This window comes from Erpetoichthys calabaricus, chromosome 8 (genome assembly GCF_900747795.2).
Source record: "Erpetoichthys calabaricus chromosome 8, fErpCal1.3, whole genome shotgun sequence".
Lineage (NCBI taxonomy): Eukaryota > Metazoa > Chordata > Cladistia > Polypteriformes > Polypteridae > Erpetoichthys > Erpetoichthys calabaricus.
In genome coordinates, this window is record NC_041401.2 from 81,196,955 (window position 1) to 81,218,480 (window position 21,526).

At 44.1% G+C, this 21,526-nt stretch overlaps 1 protein-coding gene across 1 annotated transcript in view; it reads right to left on the reverse strand.

Annotated features, from left to right (window-relative positions):
* dhrs11a (dehydrogenase/reductase 11a) overlaps positions 1 to 21,526 on the reverse strand; it is a 230,531-nt gene that overhangs the window by 3,935 nt on the left and 205,070 nt on the right. The gene's annotated exons all lie outside the window — the stretch shown is intronic.

The window sequence follows — 21,526 nt, forward strand, 5'->3', positions numbered from 1 at the left end:
ATCTAATGATACAAATCACGGTGGCGCAGTGGGTAGTGCTGCTGCCTCGCAGTTGGGAGACCTGGGGACCTGGGTTCACTTCCCGTGTCCTCCCTGCGTGGAGTTTGCATGTTCTCCCCGTGTCTGCGTGGGTTTCCTCCAGGCGCTCTGGTTTCCTCCCACAGTCCAAAGACATGCAGGTTAGGTGGATTGGCGACTCTAAATTGGCCCTAGTGTGTGCTTGGTTTGTGTGTGTCCTGCGGTGGGTTGACACCCTGCCCTGGATTGGTTCCTGCCTTGTGCCCTGTGTTGGCTGGGATTGGCTCTAGCAGACCCCCGTGACCCTGTGTTCGGATTCAGCGGGTTGGAAAATGGATGGATGGATGGATATCCTCTTAAAATAAAACCTGTAACATGAGAAGGCACACCAGGGGTTTCTCTGCATACCAAATAATATAATACCAGATCCTCACAATATAAAAACTATTAATTTTATTTAAGATCAAATCACACAAAAACACTGATAACTACAAGGAGAACACAAAATATCAAAGGAAAAGAGGTGAATGTAGTAAAGCTTGGTTGCTCTATTGAGGGAACTCATTCTTTCCCACAACTCTTTGGTGTGATGGCCTGGTTCCAAATGTTGCAAAACAAGAATAATAAAAAAGGCATGTGCTCCTTGTACATCTCATTTTAGAAAAAAAAAAGAAGAATGCATACTTACCCACATGTAAGAGAGATGAAAGTAGTTTGTTGCTTATTATGTCCTATGCCTATTTTTATATGCTTGTGGTACCCGACTGGGATTCCTACCCGGCCGGGATGCCCGGGGAGACAGGAGGAGGGCTCATGCCTCCTCCAGACCATGAGGGGGCGACTGCCCTGGTTGTATTGGGGGCCACGGGTACAGGGCTTAGAAGCTCAACCCTGTAGGGGCCCGTGATCACCGCCAGGGGGCGTCCCTGTGCCTGATGGACCCTGGACCCCAGCACTTCTGCCACACCAGGAAGTGCTGGGGGGAAGAAGAGAGGGAACACCCGGAGTGCTTCCGGGGAGACAGCCGGCACTTCCGCCACACTGGGGCATGTCGGGTGGAAGATTGCCAGAGCACACCTGGAGCACATCTGGGTATGGATAAAAGGGGCCGCCTCCCTTCATTCGAGGCTGGAGTCGGGTGGAAGCAGGACGAGGTCGGAGAAAGAGGCGGTCCGAAGAAAGCAAAGTGTGGTTGGCCTTGACTTTGGGGGAGATTGGGGTTTGTGTGGCACAAGACTTTGTAAATAGTAGTGTAAATAAACGTGTGGTGGTGCAAATTAACATGTCTGCCTGTCTGTGTCCGGGGCTAGTTCCACAATGCTATATAATAGATAATCCACACCCATATTTACTGTGTTTCTGAACTGTCCAAGGCAAAACAATCAGTGTAATACACCACTTTTCTATTAATTCATAAAATCAGGTGCTGGATGCATAAGTAATATACTTTAAACCTTCACTATAGTGAGTGGCCGAGGAGCAAGTGACTCTGGCAATGTGGCTATTACTCATTCACACCTTTCCAACTGCATTCCCCAGCTACTGTCAGTGTCTCACCAATAGGGATGGGTGATGCTCCTATTTTTGAAATCGATACTGATACAAGTATTTCACGTGTCAATATTTCTGATACAAATTTATTTCTTAATTAGCACAGGACTTTGTTTTCAAATGATGATATTTTTTTAGAAAGGCTATTATTAATTGGGATTGAGGAGGTCTTTGAAGTACTTCCCCCACCAACCCACAACGTCCCGAGTCGAGGTCAGCAGCGCACCATCCCCACCATACACAGTGTTGACACTGCACTGCTTCCCCCTCCTGAGACGCCGGACGGTGGACCAGAATCTCCTCGAAGCCATCCAAAAGTCGTTCTCCATGGCCTCCCCAAACTCCTCCCATGCCCGAGTTTTTGCCTCAGCAACCACCGAAGCCGCATTCCGCTTGGCCTGCCGGTACCTATCAGCTGCCTCCAGAGTCCCACAGGACAAAAGGGACCGGTAGGACTCCTTCTTCAGCTTGACGGCATCCTTCACCGCTGGTGTCCACCAACGGGTTCGGGGATTGCCGCCACGACAGGCACCGACTACCTTACGGCCACAGCTCCGGTCAGCCGCCTCAACAATAGAGGCACGGAACATGGCCCATTTGGACTCAATGTCCCCCACCTCCCTCGGGAGATAGTCGAAGTTCTGCCGGAGGTGGGAGTTGAAGCTACTTCTGACAGGGGGCTCTGCCTGACGTTCCCAGCAGACCCTCACAACACGTTTGGGCCTACCAGGCCTGACCGGCATCCTCCCCCACCATCGGAGCCAACTCACAACCAGGTGGTGATCAGTTGACACCTCCGCCCCTCTCTTCACCCGAGTGTCCAAGACATGTGGCCGCAAGTCCGACGACACGACCACAAAGTCGATCATCAAACTGAGGCCTAGGGTGTCCTGGTGCCAAGTGCACATATGAACACCCCTATGCTTGAACATGGTGTTCGTTATGGACAATCCATGACGAGCACAGAAGTCCAATAACAAAACACCACTCGGGTTCAGATCGGGGGGGCCATTCCTCCCAATCACGCCCTTCCAGGTCTCACTGTCATTGCCCACGTGAGCACTGAAGTCTCCCAGGAGTACGAGGGAGTCCCCAGAAGGTGTGTCCTCCAGCACCCCCTCCAGGGACTCCAAAAAGGGTGGGTACTCCGAACTGCTGTTCGGTGCATACGCACAAACAACAGGTAGGACCCGTCCCCCCACCCGAAGGCGGAGGGAGGCTACCCTCTCGTCCACCAGGGTAAACCCCAATGTATAGGCACCAAGTCGGGGGGCAATAAGTATGCTCACACCCGCTCGGCGCCTCTCACTGGGGGAAACTCCAGAGTGGTAGAGAGTCCAGCCCCTCTCAAGGAGATTGGTTCCAGAGTCCAAGCTGTGCGTCGAGGTGAGCTCGACTATATCTAGCCAGAACCTCTCGACCTCGCGCACTAGCTCAGGCTCCTTCCCCTTCAGAGAGGTGACATTCCACGTCCCAAGAGCCAGCTTCTGTAGCCGAGGATCGGACCGCCAAGGTCCCCGCCTTCGGCCACTACCCAACTCACACTGCACCCGACCTCCTTGGCCCCTCCCATAGGTGGTGAGCCCATGGGAAGGGGGACCCACGTTGCCTCTTCGGGCTGTGCCCGGCCGAGCCCCATGGGTGGAAGCCTGGCCACCAGGCGCTCGCCATCGAGCCCCACCTCCAGGCCTGGCTCCAGAGGGGGGCCCCAGTGACCCGCGTCCGGGCGAGGAAAAACGCTGTCCAAATTTTGTATTCATCATGGAGGTTTTGTTGAACCGCACTTTGTCTCATCCCTCACCTAGGACCAGTTTGCCTTGGGTGGCCCTACCAAGGGCATAAAGCCCCGGACAACAGAGCTCCTAGGATCATTGGGACACGCAAACACCTCCACCACGAAAAGGTGGCGGTTCGAGGAGGGGGGTGGTGGTTCGAGGAGGGGGTGGCGGTTCAAGGAGGGGGGCAGCGGTTCGAGGAGGGGACCTCCTCAATCCCACTAACATGCCTTCCAATGAGGAAGCAGAGCCTGGGGACTCGGAGGTGGGCTCCCCCATCTCTGGGACTGAGGTCACCGAGGTGGTCAAAAAACTCCTTGGTGGCAGGGCCCCGGGGGTGGATGAGATACGCCCGGAGTTCCTCAAGGCTCTAGATGTTGTAGGGCTGTCTTGGTTGACACGTCTCTGCAACATAGCATGGACATCAGGGACAGTGCCTCTGGATTGGCAGACTGGGGTGGTGGTCCCCCTCTTTAAGAAGGGGGACCGGAGGGTGTGTTCCAACTACAGAGGGATCACACTCCTCAGCCTCCCTGGAAAAGTCTATTCGGGGGTTCTGGAGAGGAGGGTCCGTCGGATAGTCGAACCTCGGATTCAGGAGGAACAGTGTGGTTTTCGTCCTGGTCGCAGAACAGTGGACCAGCTCTACACCTTTAGCAGGGTCCTGGAGGGTGCATGGGAATTCGCCCAACCAGTCTACATGTGTTTTGTGGACTTGGAAAAGGCGTTCGACCGTGTCCCTCGGTGAATCCTGTGGGGGGTGCTCCGAGAGTATGGGGTACCGGACCCCCTGATAAGAGCTGTTCGGTCCCTGTACGATCGGTGTCAGAGCTTGGTCTGCATTGCCGGCAGTAAGTCGAACCCATTTCCAGTGACAGTTGGACTCCGCCAGGGCTGCCCTTTGTCACCGATTCTGTTCATAACTTTTATGGACAGAATTTCTAGGCGCAGCCAGGGTGTTGAGGGGGTCCGGCTTGGTGGACTCAGGATTGGGTCACTGCTTTTTGCAGATGATGTTGTCCTGTTTGCTACATCAGGCCGTGATCTTCAGCTCTCTCTGGATCGGTTCGCAGCTGAGTGTGAAGCGACTGGGATGGGAATCACCACCTCCAAATCCGAGACCATGGTCCTCAGCCGGAAAAGGGTGGAGTGCCCTCTCAGGGTTGGGAGCGAGATCCTGCCCCAAGTGGAGGAGTTCAAGTATCTTGGAGTCTTGTTCACGAGTGAGGGAAGAATGGAGTGTGAGATTGACAGGCGGATCGGTGCGGCGTCCGCAGTGATGCGGGCTCTGCATCGGTCTGTCGTGGTGAAAAAGGAGCTGAGCCATAAGGCAAAGCTCTCAGTTTACCAGTCGATCTATGTTCCTACCCTCACCTATGGTCATGAGCTATGGGTAGTGACCGAAAGAACGAGATCGCGAATACAAGCGGCTGAAATGAGTTTTCTCCGCAGGGTGTCTGGGCTCTCCCTTAAAGATAGGGTGAGAAGCTCAGTCATCCGGGAGGGGCTCAGAGTACAGCCACTGCTCCTCCGCATCGAGAGGAGTCAGATGAGATGGCTTGGGCATCTGATCAGGATGCCTCCTGGACGCCTCCCTGGTGAGGTGTTTCGGGCACATCCAACCAGGAGGAGGCCCTGGGGAAGACCCAGGACACGCTGGAGGGACTATGTCTCCCGGCTGGCCTGGGAACGCCTTGGGATTCCCCCGGAAGAGCTAGAAGAAGTGGCCAGGGAGAGGGAAGTCTGGGCATCTCTGCTCAAGCTGCTGCCCCCGCGACCCGACCTCGGATAAGCGGAAGAGGATGGATGGATGGATGGATATTATTAATTGGCATAGGTCACTCTGTATTTAAATGAACTAATATCATGACACAGCATTAAGGTCACCATAACAAATTTATAACAACATATATATTAATAGAATGAACACATCATGTCATTTTCTAACTGGCTTCATCCAGACCAGGGTCGTGGAGGGGACGGAGAATATTCCAGCTAGCATAAAGCAGGAACAAACTCTGGACAGGGTGCCAATCTATCACAGGGTGAACACACACACACACACACCAAACAGACACTATGACCAATTTAACGTCGTCAATCCACCTAACCTGCATGTCTTTGGACTGTGGAAGGAAACCCATGCAGATGTGGGGAGAATATGCAAACTGCAGACTTCTTACTGGGACGCAGAAATACCACCATTGCTCCATTCCACCGTGCCGTTCAGAATGAACATACAAACATAATAACAACATGAACTTAAAGTACTTAAAGAAATTCCATTTGCATTTTCTATTATATGCTGCCCTCCTGTTTAATTGAAAAAGATTCTGTCACATTAAGTTTAAATTTAGTTAACTTTCAAATTTGTATTTAGAAATAGTAACATTGACATTTTTACACTTTATCCTACTTTGCCTCTATGGGTGTGAGGAAGGAACAATCCCCGGACAGGGTGGCAGGCCATCACAGGGTCAAAACACACACACACACACACACACACACACACACACACACACACACACACACACATCAGGGGCCGGTTTAAAGATTGTCAATCCACCTAAGCAGCATATCTTTGGACTGTGGGAGGAAACGGGGAACAAGACAATTTTAACAATACAAAATTACATATAAAAATGGTATTACACTGATGTTGTTACTAATGCAGTTTAAATACTTTTAAATCCACTAAAGTGGCAAAATAACTCGGGCACTTATTTTTCAGAAAGAAAAACTAGTTTCAGTGAAAAGTTTTCATCTTCAAATTAGGCTTATTTATTAAGTATTTCACACAGTGTTAGACTATTTAACATTATTTATTATGGATATTGGCTACACTGTCCACTGCATTTTAATTAGAAGAAAAAAAAACACAAACAAAACCTGTGACAAAAGGCTCCGACACTGATACTTTACACTGTTGTGTCCTTCATTATGCTAACAATGCGCCTTCCATTTCATAAGTATTACTTATGTAGGAGCCACACACTGAGTGGTAAATGGCAAAATGTTAAACTGAACTAGAAAGTCTACAGACTACAGTACATAACCCTGCTAGAAGTAGAGTTACAGTATCTGGATAACATGTTGTGCCTCTTTGAAAACTCTTCCATAACATCCCTCTGGCAATGGTTGCGGCTAAACGACAGTGTTTCAAATTTGCATCGTTTTGATGTTTTTCCACGTCTTTCTGTTGGTCAGGATGTGCGCTTTTTAAATGTTTAAATAGACTGCTTGTTTTGCCAAAATCCTGCTCCTTCTTCTCACATATATTGCATCAGGCTGTATTATTTTACATCTGTGAAAAGTAACACCATACACAACGCTAGGCTTTCAGTTAGCCATTGATGTATACAGTCTGCACTTGTGCAAGGGGCACAGGTTTAAGGCATTCTTGTGTCACAGCACATCTGCTCATTTCTGTACTTGTGAGAAGAAACTGTGTTAGTACATTCTACATCTTTGTAAGAACCTTGCTACCGTATCTTAAAAAAAAAAAGTAATCGATATTTTTTAATGGTACTCGATACCAAATGATTAAAGTTTTATAACTGAAGTACTGGTTACTGTTGTATCATCTGCCTATCCCTAGTCACCAATGTCGACCATGTACACATGCTCTGTTTTCTTCACAAATCATTTTTTGTGTTTATATATTTCAAAGCACTGTGATGGTCTGCTGCTGGGAAATGCAAACCCATGTTCTCTGGCTCAGAGACAAGTGCAATCCGGTGTGAGCAAAATGGAGATCCCTGTCCTTCAGCTGCACAGAGCCAGGCTCTGACCACAGTGAGCGATGCACTTCCTTCATGATGTCAGTTGATCTCTCCTTGTGTCAGCCCCCACCTTCTTTTGTAGCACTGGTCCACATAATCTCAGATAAATGGGGATCTACTGTATCTACATATTGCATTCAATACAGCCAAGCACAACAGCAATGTTGCCATACAGAAATGCTCAACATATCAGTAGTAGTAGTACTAGGGTGTTGTACCGTGTTAGCCATGAAGAAGGCGCCTGAATTGCCTTGAAAGCTTGCATATTGTAATCTTTATCTTTAGTTAGCCTATAAAAGGTGCCACCATATCAGTTAATCCTTCGTTAAGATTTACAGAAAATTTAACAAAAAGTTTTAGAAAATGCCAAAAAATGGTGCTACTTCTTGATGTAACATCAGGAGAAGCACACAAATGAGGGAGGAGGGGATCCCATTTTTACAAGTCTGAACTTTCTGGTACAGTGGAACCTCGGTTCACGAACGTCTCGGTACACGTACAAATCAGTTTATGACCAAAAAGTTTGCCAAACTGTTGCCTTGGTTCACGACCACACACTCGGTATACAAACAAGCCAGTTTCCCTTTCGGTTTGTACATGTTTAGTCTCTCCCTGTGTATTTCCTGTGCATCGAGCAAGACAGCATGCGACACACACACACACACACACACAGAGGCAGCGCGAGAGAGAGACGCACACACACATGCAGTGCAATAGAGAGAGACTCAGACACACAGGCAGCGAAAGAGAGAGACGCACACACACAAGCAGCGCGAGAGAGAGACGCACACACACAGGCAGCGCGAGAGAGAGACGCACTCACAGGCAGCGAGAGAGAGCTGAACGCATAAGGTAGGAAGGCAGTTAAAGAATGCACTGGGCTTGATTTTGTTTTCACTTCTGTTTATAGCGATCGGTTCATAGCGTGCATTGATGCAATGTTACTTTTCTTGGTGGTTTATTAAATTACGGATTTTTTCAAATGTTCATTTTTTTCCCTGTGCTTAAAACTCATTAAAAAAAAGTGTTTTTAGCCAGCGGTTGGTAGCGCTTTAGCGCGAAGTGTTAGTTTTCTCTGTTGTTCAAGGTTTTCTCAGTGTTATTCAATGTTTTTACATTTAGTTTACTATTATGCTGTGCATTCTATGGTTTAATTAACTATGTTTGTGCTTAAAAACTTAAAAAAATATATATTTACATACAGTTTGTATGGTCTGGAACAGATTAATTGTATTTACATACAATCCTATGGGGGAAATTGCTTCGGTTCACGACCAGAGTTTTGGAACGAATTATGATCGTGAACCGAGGTTTCACTGTATATACGTTTCTTTGCTGGTTTGTACTCTATATTATCAGTATTCCATAGTTAGCTATCAAATATCTGTCAAACTTACAATACAACTACAAATAAACATATTCATCTTTAGATGCGTTTGCAAATGAGTAAGGCACCTACTATAAAAGCCCATGTCTGCTTGTCTCTTTGCTGCCCGTACAAAATAATAACACTAGAAAGGTGCAGCTGCCCTAACTGATATAAACATATGACAGGTTGTAAAAATGGACAGTGGCCTCAGGAAATGGGAGGCTCTAGTGAATTAATCACCTGATTCCTGACACCCAGGCCCTAATCTTTCAGTCCCCGATACACACAAACGATTGCAGCAAACCCTTGATCTTCGATGCCATTTGTATCCATTATATGATAAATCAGTTCCTTTCCAAGTTCTTTTTATATAATTTTAATAAATTGTGTTTCAACTAATATTGTGTTTTTCCTTTCATAGGTTAATAGTGATACTGATTTTATGCTAGTATTGCTCATTTTTGTATTAATATATATTTTTCAATGGCTAATAACTGGATGTTGCAATGTTTATTAAAAAGTCATTATTTGTTATTAGACCTGTATGTTTGCAAATCATAAAACAGCTGTGTACTCTATATTATATACTTGCATTTTATGATTAGCCTACATACTACTTATGTATTCATTAATTCTTGCATCTTGCAGGTTTCCCACTGATACTGTCCTCAAAAATGTTGAGGTAAATTGTGTCAGAAGAGAGCTTTTCTGTAGTCCTTATGCAGCAAGGAGTTTAAGAAGAGTGAAAATGGCAGGACAAGGCAAATTATGCTCATTACTGGAGGAACTGTCCTATCTATTTATACTTAAGCAATAATAAATTCATTGTGAGGTATAAATAAAAATCTTATATTTAATTAGTGAAAAATCAAAATATTATTGTATTAATAATAACACACTATAATTTACTTTCAGTAACCCATGAAACGAGAAGATGTTCCAATAATAACCTTTCTGAATTTGGGTTTGGGTGGGTGGATTAGTCTTAACTGGGTTTTAATACGTATTACAATGCAGTTTCCAGATGCTGTATCTGGACCAGACTTTTCAATGTTATTATATCTCGAGTTTTTTTGTATTTAGGGCTGGATTGATTTGTTTCCTTTTTATTATTTCTCTTTGTTCTTGAAGGTCTAATTTTAATTCTAAAATAAAAAAGTATCACAAAAAAAAAACCTCACCTCTGAAGCCAAAGGCATGTTTTCCTTTAATTATGTTATCATAAAAAGTTTTATATATATGTATATATATATATATATATATATATATATATATATATATATATATATATATATATTGTGGTGCCCGGCGGGCGTTCATGCCCGGCCGGGATGCCCAGGAGGACCGGAGGAGGGCTTGTGGATCCTCTGGAACACGAGGGGGCGTCCTCCCTGGTTGCTGTGGGGACCACGGGTACAGAGCTTGGAAGCTCATCCCTGTAGGGGCCCGTGGTCACCGCCAGGGGGCGCCCCAATGCCTTGGGAGTGTTGGCCCTCAGTACTTCCGCCACACCGGGAAGTACTGGGGGGAAGAGACTTGGAGACACCCGGTGGACTTCCGGTTTCACTGTGGGAGCTTCCGCCACACAGGGGTGTGGCTACGGAGCCCCTCAGGATGCACCTGGAGTCCTTCCAGGGTAAATAAAAGGGTCCGCTTCCCTCCAGTCGTGGGCAAGAGTTGGGTGGAGGAGGACGAAGCTTGGTGGAGAGGAGTGGAGGCGGTCCACAGACTAATAAGGCATTGTGTTGTGGCCAGGACTTAAAGGGGTGATTGGTGCCGAGGCACTGGGTATGTGCACTTCAACTGTAAATATGAGGATTAATAAACATGTGTGTGGTGAAAACATCATGTCTACCTGTCTGTGTCTGGGCTGTTCCCCACAATATATATATATATGGTAAAATTCCATTATAATGAATACCTTTACAATGAAATTTTCATTACATCGAAGTATTTTTATGGTCCCGACAGCTTCCCCATATGACATAAGTCTATAGAAATCTCGTTACTGTGAAATACATTTAGCACATACTTTCATTATAACGAAGTGCACAAAAGACCTTGAAATGCCTGAATGAATCATCCACAGAGCAGTTAGTTCTGTGGCCACAGCTCAGTTGTGCACAACGCTCCCCAAACAGAAACATTGTAATTTTTTTTCTTTCTTCGAACTTTTCTCGTAGTTTTTTGTTTTCTGTGGTTTTCAGTGATACCTTTTACTTATTGCTCGTCAACATTTGAAAAACATTCATTGGAATTTAACTCATTGTCACCCTCCTATAGAAACGTCAGACACAGATAAACGTTAACAGATCATATTAGAAATTTATTTTTTAGTTTTTTGCAGCTCTTGATTGCTGCAAAAAGAAAAAAGACATTGCCAGTGAATTCGGAATTTCACCATCGACACTGTCAACTTTCTTTAAAGACAGAGCAAAAAAAGTAGAAAAATTTCGGGTTGCAAACGTATGTGAACTGCTGCATTTGAAGACGTTGAAAAAGCCGTTTTTATGTGGTTCAGTGATTCTCGTTCAAGAAACATTCCTATTAATGTGGCACTCATTCAAGAAAATGTGAGGTTTGTAAACTCTCTTGGGACATCCCCCAACTAGACAGCAAGCCGAAGAGCATCCCGAAGTGTGATCTCCGTGTCTGTACGGGGCAATAGCAGGTTCAAAGATATGCTGCGTCTCTCCGCCAAAGTAAACAGAAAAGATCTCGATGGGTGATGCAAGGTTAGGAGCACGTAAATTGTAAATGCAGATACTGTAACAGGATTACTTGATCACTGACCTGGCCACGATCCTGCCTGACTGCTATGTCTGTGTATAGCAGAGTGGCAGATCACGCTACAATAAATAACTATGCTGTTCCTGTTTCAATCTGAGTAAAGCTGGTTTTGCTAAAGTACTGAGACTAAATCTCGTGTTCTGGAGTGCAAGACAGGGACTTATAGCGCGACCCTGATCTTTTATGATTTGCTTCTGTGGCGCTTCACTGCAGCAATGTGAGCCTCCTATTGCCCTGCCCCAGCAACGGACAAACAATCTTCCACAGACGCTGCAATCGTGCTTCAGGACGCACTTCAGCGTGTCGTTCCCGTTGGGTGGGGAGTGGGGGGTCTCAAAGGAGTTCAGAAACCTCACAATATGAAGAAGAAATAATGATTCGGCTCCTGACTGATAACTGTGCTGCCCACATGCTTCCACATTCAGATAATGTTTGCTTTGAATTCCTCCCACCCAATTGCACGGCAGCGCTTCAGCCACTGGATTTGGGCATCATTCGCACCCTGAAAGTGTATTATCGCAAAGAAATGCTGAGAAAAATTCTTGTTAGCATAACTTGTAGGCAGGAGGAGATTAAAAGTAACGCGAAAGAAGCTATTGAAATGATTGCAAACGCCTGGATACAAGTTAAAGAAAGCACTATAGTAACAAATACAGAATCTCATTACAACAAAATATTCGTTACAACGAAATATTTTTTAGGTCTCTGGGAGTTCGTTATAATGGAATTTTACCTGTAATACAAGAGCCCCTCTAACATAAAGACAAACATACCATACGATTAGACAAGTGGACCCATTTTAAAGAAGTCAAATAAGCTCAATAAAACTGCTCCAATTTATTGTACTAGAAATAACATTCACACTTTAATATACTGTACAAAGCTCAAAATCTGTGTGTGTTGTGTATATAATCCACAATGTTGGACTACTCTTTGCCAAAATTTGCACACCTCCCTCAAGCTCATACACACCAAAAAAGTCCATTTTTTTCCTGTTTAATACAGTTTAAACAACAGTACCACCTGATGGCACAGAGCAAGTGATATATAGGGACAGACTGAAGTCAGACTAGTAAGTAAATGGACCACAGTTTAGTATTACTTACCTGCACAATATCGGGTACTGTTTCTACTTCTTAATATATAGTGCAGTAACCTTAATCCTAAATATCTACTATGATAACATCTCACAGTGTCTACAGTAATATAACCTTAATCCTAAACGGTTGACTCGTTTATTCCGTAACTAGGGGGCTCCGCCCCCTGCTCGCTTCGCTCGCCAACCCCTGGTGTTGGGAATGACAAAGAGCGTGATGTATGAATGAGATATAGAATAGTGTGACGGTGTAGATGATGCAAATAGAAAGCAAACAATAAAGTGTGTGGCACAGTGTAAAGGTTTATTTGAAAATGTCTTTGTACACGCCGTTTAAGTGTAAAAGGTAATTCCAGCTCAGAACTTGTAAGGTCATTTAAGATGGTTATTGTTGTGATCAGAGTCAAGTTTGTCAGAGCTTAGAAAGAGTTGTGTCTCTCCAGGAAGTAATGGAATGACTTGGGTATTTATGTTTTCCACATTAATATTTTTTGGACATAATATAGTGCTTTGTGTTAAAAGGGGCATTTGGTCTAATGAGATTGCTGTTCCAAATGTCTCTGTAACTAAGTCGTCGCAGATAAAGGCTTGAGGAATTGTAATAATATGTGGCTGAAGTCCATCTGTATTGGTGAGTGTACCATCTCTCAGTTGTAATAAGCAATTGTTATGATTTGGTTCTGGACATCGTATCTTTTTTACTAACTGTATCTTTTGAAAGTAATGCCAATTGTCTGCGTATTTTAAGGTGCACTGAACAATAGCTGAGTGCATGGCATGTGGAAGAATAGCTAATCACTGTCTAAAATCTCCTCCTCATAAAAGTACCTTTCCTCCAAATCGAATATTATTATTCATAAACGTTTGTAGAAGTTTATGAATGGTGTTGAGTAAGTGACTTCATGCCATTGAACATTCATCAATAAACAACATTTTTTCAAGACGGATGTCACGTGCAGTGCCACCGTTAATGTTCATAGTGGATACCGATTTGTAGGATCTAATGTAGTTGATAAAGATTTAACTTTCAGGTACATCGTCAGTTATAAGCTTCTGTAGATATTCAGTATATGAATGTAAAGAAGGCAGTCTAATTTGACCCTTTTGACAACAACGTGTAAATGTATAACTTGTATTGCCAGTTGTTTCTTCAGGGAAGTGAACTGAATGACAATGATTGCAAATGACATTCATTAATCCGAATGAATTTTCCTGGTGTATGTTTTGCTTGTGCCGTTTGAGAGGCGCGTTGTTGCATGTGTAGTATTTGGGACGTGTTGTTTTGGAGCTGTAATCGATTTGCCTGTGCTGTGTGAGAAGCCCGTTGTAGCCTTCCTTGCCGTTAACGTATGCCGGAGACGGGAGGTGTTTCGTTTTGAATCCGTGCCTGTTGCGATGCAGCACTTTGATTGATAGTTTGCGTAATGTGGATCTAGGATGTAGATTTGTGCATATTTGCGTTGTTGATTTGTTTCAGGGTGCACTGTTCCAATGCGATGCAGTATTTGTGCACATATGCGAAAGCAGTATGGTCCATTGCCTTTTGGTGGCCTGATATTTACTCCGGTATATGCAAAAGCAAATGAACTATTGTAGGATTTAATGAAGTTCATAAAGTTTTAACTTTTAGGTACATCGTTAGTTAGAAGCTTTAGTTGAGCTTTGCGTTTTTGGAGTCGAGACATTTTTTCTTTTAGAAATATGGATAAGTAATAAGGAGTATTGCACTCACTGTTAATATGGAGCCTTTTCTGCGGTTGAATGGTTAATAGTGCCTTATTGTAATGAGATCCACCTATGCTGCATACCCGTCTATTTTGTTGTTTCTTTCGTGTTCGTGTGTTTGTTCCTGTTATCATTTCCTTTTCGTTTTGTACCCGTGACCGTGTATTCATGACTTGTTTCTTTCTCAGCATGCGAAATATGGATAAGTAATAAGGAGGATCGCAGTCACTGTTAATATGTTTCCTTTTCTGCAGTTGAACGGTTAATAGTGCTTTATTGTAAGGAGATCCACCTATGCTGACACCTATGCTGTCTAGTGTGAAGGTGTTGACGTTCACTTTAGAATATGTGGCTTTGGGTGTCACTTCTTATGGATGTGTGTGTGTGGGGGGGGGTGGGGGTGAGGATTGTTGTCGCGCGAGCGTCTTCTTTCTTTTTGTGTTCCTGTGTCTTGTTGAATCCCCCTCTTTGTGTGTGTCCCGTCCCTTGCTTGTAGGGTCTGTGGGGTGGTTTTGTGTTCTTTTTTTTGTGTTCCATGGGCTTGTTGAATCCCCCTCTTGGTGTGTGTCCCGTCCGGTGCCTGTGGGGGGGGGGGGGGGGGTGCCTTGCTGTTGTGCGCGAGCCTCTTTTTTTTTTGGGTCTAGTTTCGTGTGCAATGTGTTTCGTGCTTTGCTTGCGTTTGAATACTTTTTTATGTGCCTTTTCCTTTTTTTGGTGCTCTTTGCGCCTCATTTCTCCATTTTTCCTGTGCTCACTCCTTTTTTCTGTGGTCTTGTCCATATTACTAACCGAGAATGCTAAACCGGATGATGGACGCAGGCACATCCGGCAATGGGTCCGCCTCTCGCGGCCCCTCATCCGCCTCTCTCGCCCTCTTTTGTCCGCCTTTCTCGGCTCCTCAGCCGACTCTCGCGGACTCTTTTTGCGCCTGCGCAGTACGTCTTTTTGCAGCTACGGCCCATTGCCGGATGTGCCTGCGTCCATCATCCGGTTTAGCATTCTCGGTTAGTAATATGGATACCCAACGCCCACACTCACAGACTTTCCACTATAAAGCATATCTAGAATTTTCACCATTTGTTTCAGAGTCATCACAGTCTTCCTCTTCTTAGGAACAGTTTCAGAAGCACTGGGAACACTACAATTTCAACCTATTATTAAAAGTGCAAAATTAACAGCACTGCAAAGTTTAAACTTTATTTTGAGAAATGTGAGATTCCATGGTCACAAAGACAGCTAACACATGAGTGCGGGTGGTTGCAGAGAAAAAGATGCGTGGCATACCCAAGTTAAGAAACACAGATTCCACAGTTTTTTTTTTAACCAAAAAATAACTTTTGATATTAAAGATATATTATGTATTTATACAAACAATATTAAACAACAGCAATATTTATGTGTTATATGATTTTATGATACAAATCATGTTCTGTATCGTTTATAGATTTTTGGCTTTCATGTCATCTGCAAATTTCTGCAATCACTTGGCAAGCTCCAAAAACATTTCTATTTCCTTGTTCATGGCCAACGTGCAGATGTCAAATTTGTGAAACTGGAAGGGCAACTGTACATGCAGTATTTATTGCATGTTGAATGTATTACTTTTTATAGAATAAACTTTCTGAACACAATGCACATTTAAGCTATGTCTTATATATAAGAAATATTAAAAGATGAGCTGTTCAGAATAGCTTATAACCCCCTTTTTACAATAACAGCTATATTTGACCTACAAGGATCTTGAATTTCCTCTATCTAGTGATATTATACAAGACTAAAATCTTGCTTTACTTCTTTTAATTCTGGTGGATGAAATAGCAAACAGCATCTCAGCTTCAAAGTGTTGTCTAGCATTTCATGGTCCAATAGAGGAATGCAGTGATAACCATTTTTGATAGCCAATACTGGTACTTTTATCAGAAAGAAAAGGATGAAGCTTCATTTTCAAAAACAAACCTATGAGAACAATTCAGTTTCATTTAATAAACCAGAGTGAATGAAACTTATGGGTTTTGATTATGGAGGAATAAACATTTTATTTGTAATAATCTATATATACTGTATATAAAATTTAATTTGTCCATCTCTATGTTAAAGCAACATGCAAAAATTGCACCTATTTTTACAAAACTTTGCAGTTATTTCCAGTAATAATAATAATTCTTTGTATTTATATAGCGCTTTTCTCACTACTCAAAGTGCTCAGCAATTGCAGGTTAAGTATAGTCTAACTTAGAATATAGGCCAATTAAATTTTAAAATTTTCTATGAACAGATATCAAAAAAATTAAAAAAAAAAAAACTGAGACAACCTAACGAAAAGTTGCATTTATCAGCTGAAACAATACTAAATTAATAGCAGTACATATCTACTAGATTAGTGGTTCTTAACCACTGTTAGTCACTGGGTTGAGAGTTGCCATTGCTTATATTGGAATTAGGTCAGTGCTCCAAGAAATGCACTTGGCATACCCCCTGATCCCAGGAGTTCTGATGATTGTGCTCGATTCACAAATGTGGACCAAAACACCACGGCTCTAATGATTGCACTCGATTCACCAAGTGGAAGCTGTTCTGATGAATGTGCTGAATTCACCAAGAGGTACCCAACACGCCTGCAGGTTGCGAAGACACTTATATGGGAAAAAGTGGGACGTGACAGCAATAAGGTCGAGAAACAATGCCCTAGATGGCAGAAACAGATCAATAAGTAAGGCTTATTAAAACTGTTTGGAAAGAATGGCACTTTATTTAGAATCTCTCTATCATATCTTCTATTTTCTTCAAATTGTTTTATATATATATATATATATATATATTGTGGCGGGCGAGAAGGACGAAGCTGCCTGGGAGGAGAGGTGGAGGAAGAGGAGTGTGGTTTGGGGTGATTTACTTTGTGCGTTGTTTTGGGACTGTGTTGGGCCTGTGGGACACGGGGAAGATGTGCGCCACGGCTGAAGAAAAATAAAAGTTCCTTTTTGTTTATTTTACAGGTGCCTCCGTTGTCAGTCTGTGTCGGAACAACGCCTATATAGAGCCTTTGCCACTATATATATATATATAATCGTGTCACACGTGCATTGGAGGATCTCGTCACTGGCTCAATCGAGGTATGCAATAACCAGCCAGGGCGATAGTGGGCACTGCCATGAACATTTTGTTCTCCTTCTCTCCTTGCAGCACGGAGAAACTGCACAGTGACAGCACTTAGCCATGCCCCTTCTGGTGTGCACACTATAAGGAGCCAGGCTGCCTGGAAGGCAGTTGATTCCCATTAAGAGCAACCCACTGGATGTAGCTCCAAGGAATGACCCCTACTGTTGATACCCTAGAGAGCTTCTGTTTTGTTATTGTGTGAGAGTGGATACTTCCTTTGCTGCTTAAAGACCTGACTTTTCTGTCTGGACAACTGCATTTAACGGTACGAGCCGGTTGGTATCCAAACTTTTAATTTTGCTCAACCTACCATTCCTGCACCCAGCCATTCTCTCTCTCTCTCTCTGTGTATATATATATATATATATATATATATATGGTAATGGACAGCCAAGATGCCTTTGTATGGTAAAGCCATTGCAGATTTTTACACAGAGCATTTGCATGTCTTTGTACACATTTATGTACATACACATGTACAGTATGTACAAGAATTTTGATCTTGTGAACAATAGCCAATGAGACATCTAGATAGATAGATAGCTAGATAGATAGATAGATAGATAGATAGATAGATAGATAGATAGATAGATACTTTATTAATCTCAAGGGGAAATTCACATACTCCAGCAGCAGAATACTGATACAAAAAACAGTATTAAATTAAAGATTGAAAATAATGCAGGTAAAAACAGACAATAACTTTGTACTAGCCAACCCACGGCGTAGCATACGCCGCATAATTATGTATTGATGGGTGAACACTTCCTGAACGACACAGTTGTCCAAATGGGGTGGGTTTGTGGATACTACTGTGAGTGAATGAAAAGATGGACCTCTGGAGAGAGCAACATACAATTGTCCGTGACTGAAAGCGGGATCGTCTGTGACGATGGAGGCCATGCTGGTGAAAGTTATTTCGTCGGTAGGGATAAGTTTCAGCACTTGTTCATTAAGGTGTAGCGAGTCTTCGTTGTTGATGCTTAATATAGCTTGCGTACTGAGTTGTTCTGGAGTCACAGTTGAGAAACACTTTTTTAATGTCTTTTAAGCACAGGGAAAAAATTAACATGTGAAACATCCGTAATGTAATAAGCCACCAAGAAAAGTAACATTGCAATAATGCACGCTACGATCCGATCGCTATAAACAGAAGTGAAAACAAAATCGAGCCCGGTGCATTCTTTAATTGCCTTGTAGCACAGTGGTAGTGTTGCTGCTTTGCAGTAAGGAGACTGTGGAAGATTTTGGGTTCGCTTCCCGGTTTCTCCCTGTGTGGATAGCGCTTTGAATACAGTAATCCCTCGCTATATCGCGCTTCGACTTTCGCGGCTTCACTCTTTCGTGGATTTTATATGAAAGCATATTTAAATATATATCGCGGATTTTTTGCTGGTTCGCGGATTTCTGCGGACAATGGGTCTTTTAATTTCTGGTACATACTTCCTCAGTTGGTTTGCCCAGTTGATTTCATACAAGGGACGCTATTGGCAGATGGCTGAGAAGCTACCCAATTTACTTTTCTCTCTCTCTCTCTTGCTCTGACATTCTCTGCTCCTGATGGAGTGGGTGTGAGCAGGGGGGCTGTTCGCACACCTAGACGATACGGACGCTCGTCTAAAAATGCTGAAAAATTACCTTCACGTTGCTCCCTTCTGTGCAGCTGCTTCGTGAAGCGACATGCTGCACGGTGCTTCGCATACTTAAAAGCTCGAAGGGCACGTATTGATTTTTGATTGTTTGTTTTTATCTGTCTCTCTCTCTGACATTCTCTGCTCCTGACGGAGGGGGGTGTGAGCTGCTGCCTTCATTGCAACTGCTTTGTGCCGCGGTGCTTCGCATACTTAAAAGCCAAACAGCCCTATTGATTTGTTTGCTTTCCTCTCTGTTTCCTTTGAAGAGGAAGATATGTTTGCATTCTTTTAATTGTGAGACAGAACTGTCATCTCTGTCTTGTCATGGAGCACAGTTTAAACTTTTGAAAAAGAGACAAATGTTTGTTTGCAGTGTTTGAATAAAGTTCCTGTCTCTCTACAACTTCATGTGTTTCTGTGCAAATCTGTGACCCAAGCATGACAATATAAAAATAACCATATAAACATATGGTTTCTACTTCGTGGATTTTCACCTTTCGTTGGGGGTTCTAGAACGCAACCCCCGCGATCAAGGAGGGATTACTGTACTGAAAACACCGGTATATCAATGTAATGAAGTATTCTTATGCGTCCAGCGCTCGCTCTCTCTCACGCGTGCCTGTATGTGTGTGTGTGTTGCTCGCTCTCTCTCGCTCGCTCATTGCACATGTTCCTGCAGGCATACCAGTAAGTGAATGAAAAGATGGAACTCTGGAGAGAGCAACATACAACTGTCCGTGACTGAAAACTGGTTTTGGCAGATACATGCACATCTTTTTGAAAGTTTGGCCCTGTGCCTTATTAATTGTCATCGCAAAGGCAAATCTAACAGGAAATTGTCTTCATGTTAAAGTAAAAGGCAAATTATCCGCGACAAACTGTTTTACACGTTGCATACCAACCTGCGGCGTAGTATACGCCGCATAATCACGCCGCTTTTTAAATGTTTTTTAAGCAGAGGGAAAAAATGAACATTTGCAAAAGCCGTAATGCTGCTTTCAGTTAGTACAATGCACATGCGTTTAATTTGTCGGCCACTTTTTGCCAGCCGTCTTTTCTGGTTTGGGCTGCTTTTGCAGCTGTTACCGCTTGTGCATATTAAATCTTGAAATCCTTGGAGTAACTAATTAACTAACTAACACCCACCCACCCAGCTTGTGAGAAAAAAATGCGCCCGTTCTTTCATCATTTTGTTGCAGCCTATCAAAGACTTGCTGATCATGTTTTCTAGACTCAATATACATTGGCTTTTCACTCAGTGTGGGGGCGCGCATTCATCTTGGATTATTACATCCTGCTAGACTAATCTGCTACACGGCTGCGTTTGAAAAACCGACTTATCCCTGATGAGTTTCACCGGCATTAATGATTAGGAATCTGGTTGGAACAAAACCCTACATCCACAGGGGTTCACCAGGACCGAGTTTGGGAAACACTGCTCAACACAGACGAAACCGACTCAGGTGAGGAGTTGGGGTGGGCAAAGTGGTTGCAGCTATTGATTATTCAGTGTTGTTTGCCTGGGTGTCTGATCTGCTCGACGGGATCATAAATAAAAGGAAAGCAATGTGAAGGCAATGTCACAGGTGATCCTGTGGTATAGCGGGTCCACAGCTCCCCTTCAAAAGGCCATTTTTAAATAAATAATCATCGCACTCACAGCGTAGTGAGGGGCATGGAAGTGTGGCTGAAACGGTTTCTGGGTGGAGTCGTGCTGTGGGTGTTTCTCCCCTGTGCAGTGTGCGAGCGAGTGAGGAGAGAGAGAAAGCCGGTATGTTAGAGTGAGCGAGAGCAGGTTCGAAGGCAATGTGTTCCTGTGGTATAGCGGGTCCTTAGCTCCCCTTCAAAAGGCCATTTTTAATCAGGCGACTGACAGTAGTGGAGTCAGGCACAGAGAAGGTCAGCTGCTGAGAGAGCGTCTTGACTGTTGCAGGGCCTGCATCGGTGAAGCAGGTGAGACGCTAATGAAAAAGAGGCACAGGGCTTATTGGTTTTTAAAGACTGCTTCCTTCATTGTGTTTTAACCTCAGTTTTAAAGGATTGCGTGGCTCTCTCTCTCGCGCTGCCTGTGTGTATGCGTCTGTCTCTCTGTGGCGCTGCCTGTGTGCGCGTGGCTCTCTCTCTCGGGCTGCCTGTGTGTGCCTCTGTCTCTCTCTGGTGCTGCCTGTGTGTGTGTGCCTCTGTCTCTCTCTGGCGCTGCCTGTGTGTGTGCTCAGCTCTCTCTCTCACGGTGCCTGTGTGTGTGCCTCTGTCTCTCTCTGGCACTGCCTCTGTGTGAACCAAGGTTCCACTGAGGTTGACTAATGAAAAGTCAACGTGGCTCAGAGCAGCATGTGGACTGTGGCACAGACAAACAGAAATGACAGCATGTTTTCCGAGGCGTTGCGCCCGAGTTGGTGGGCGTGGCTGTGCGAGTTTTTGTCGTATCCAACAGTCTTAGAGTTGGTGGGCGTCGCTCCTTCCTGCGTGCTTTCATAGGTGTCTTGCCCGCTCTGGCGGCGGCTTAGAGAATCTATATATGGCTCCTTCCTGCGTGCTTTCATGGGTGTCGTGCCGCTCTGGCGGCAGCTTATATATATAGATAATGTTAACGTTTACACCCCCCGGATGAAATTGAACAGTCGCATAGT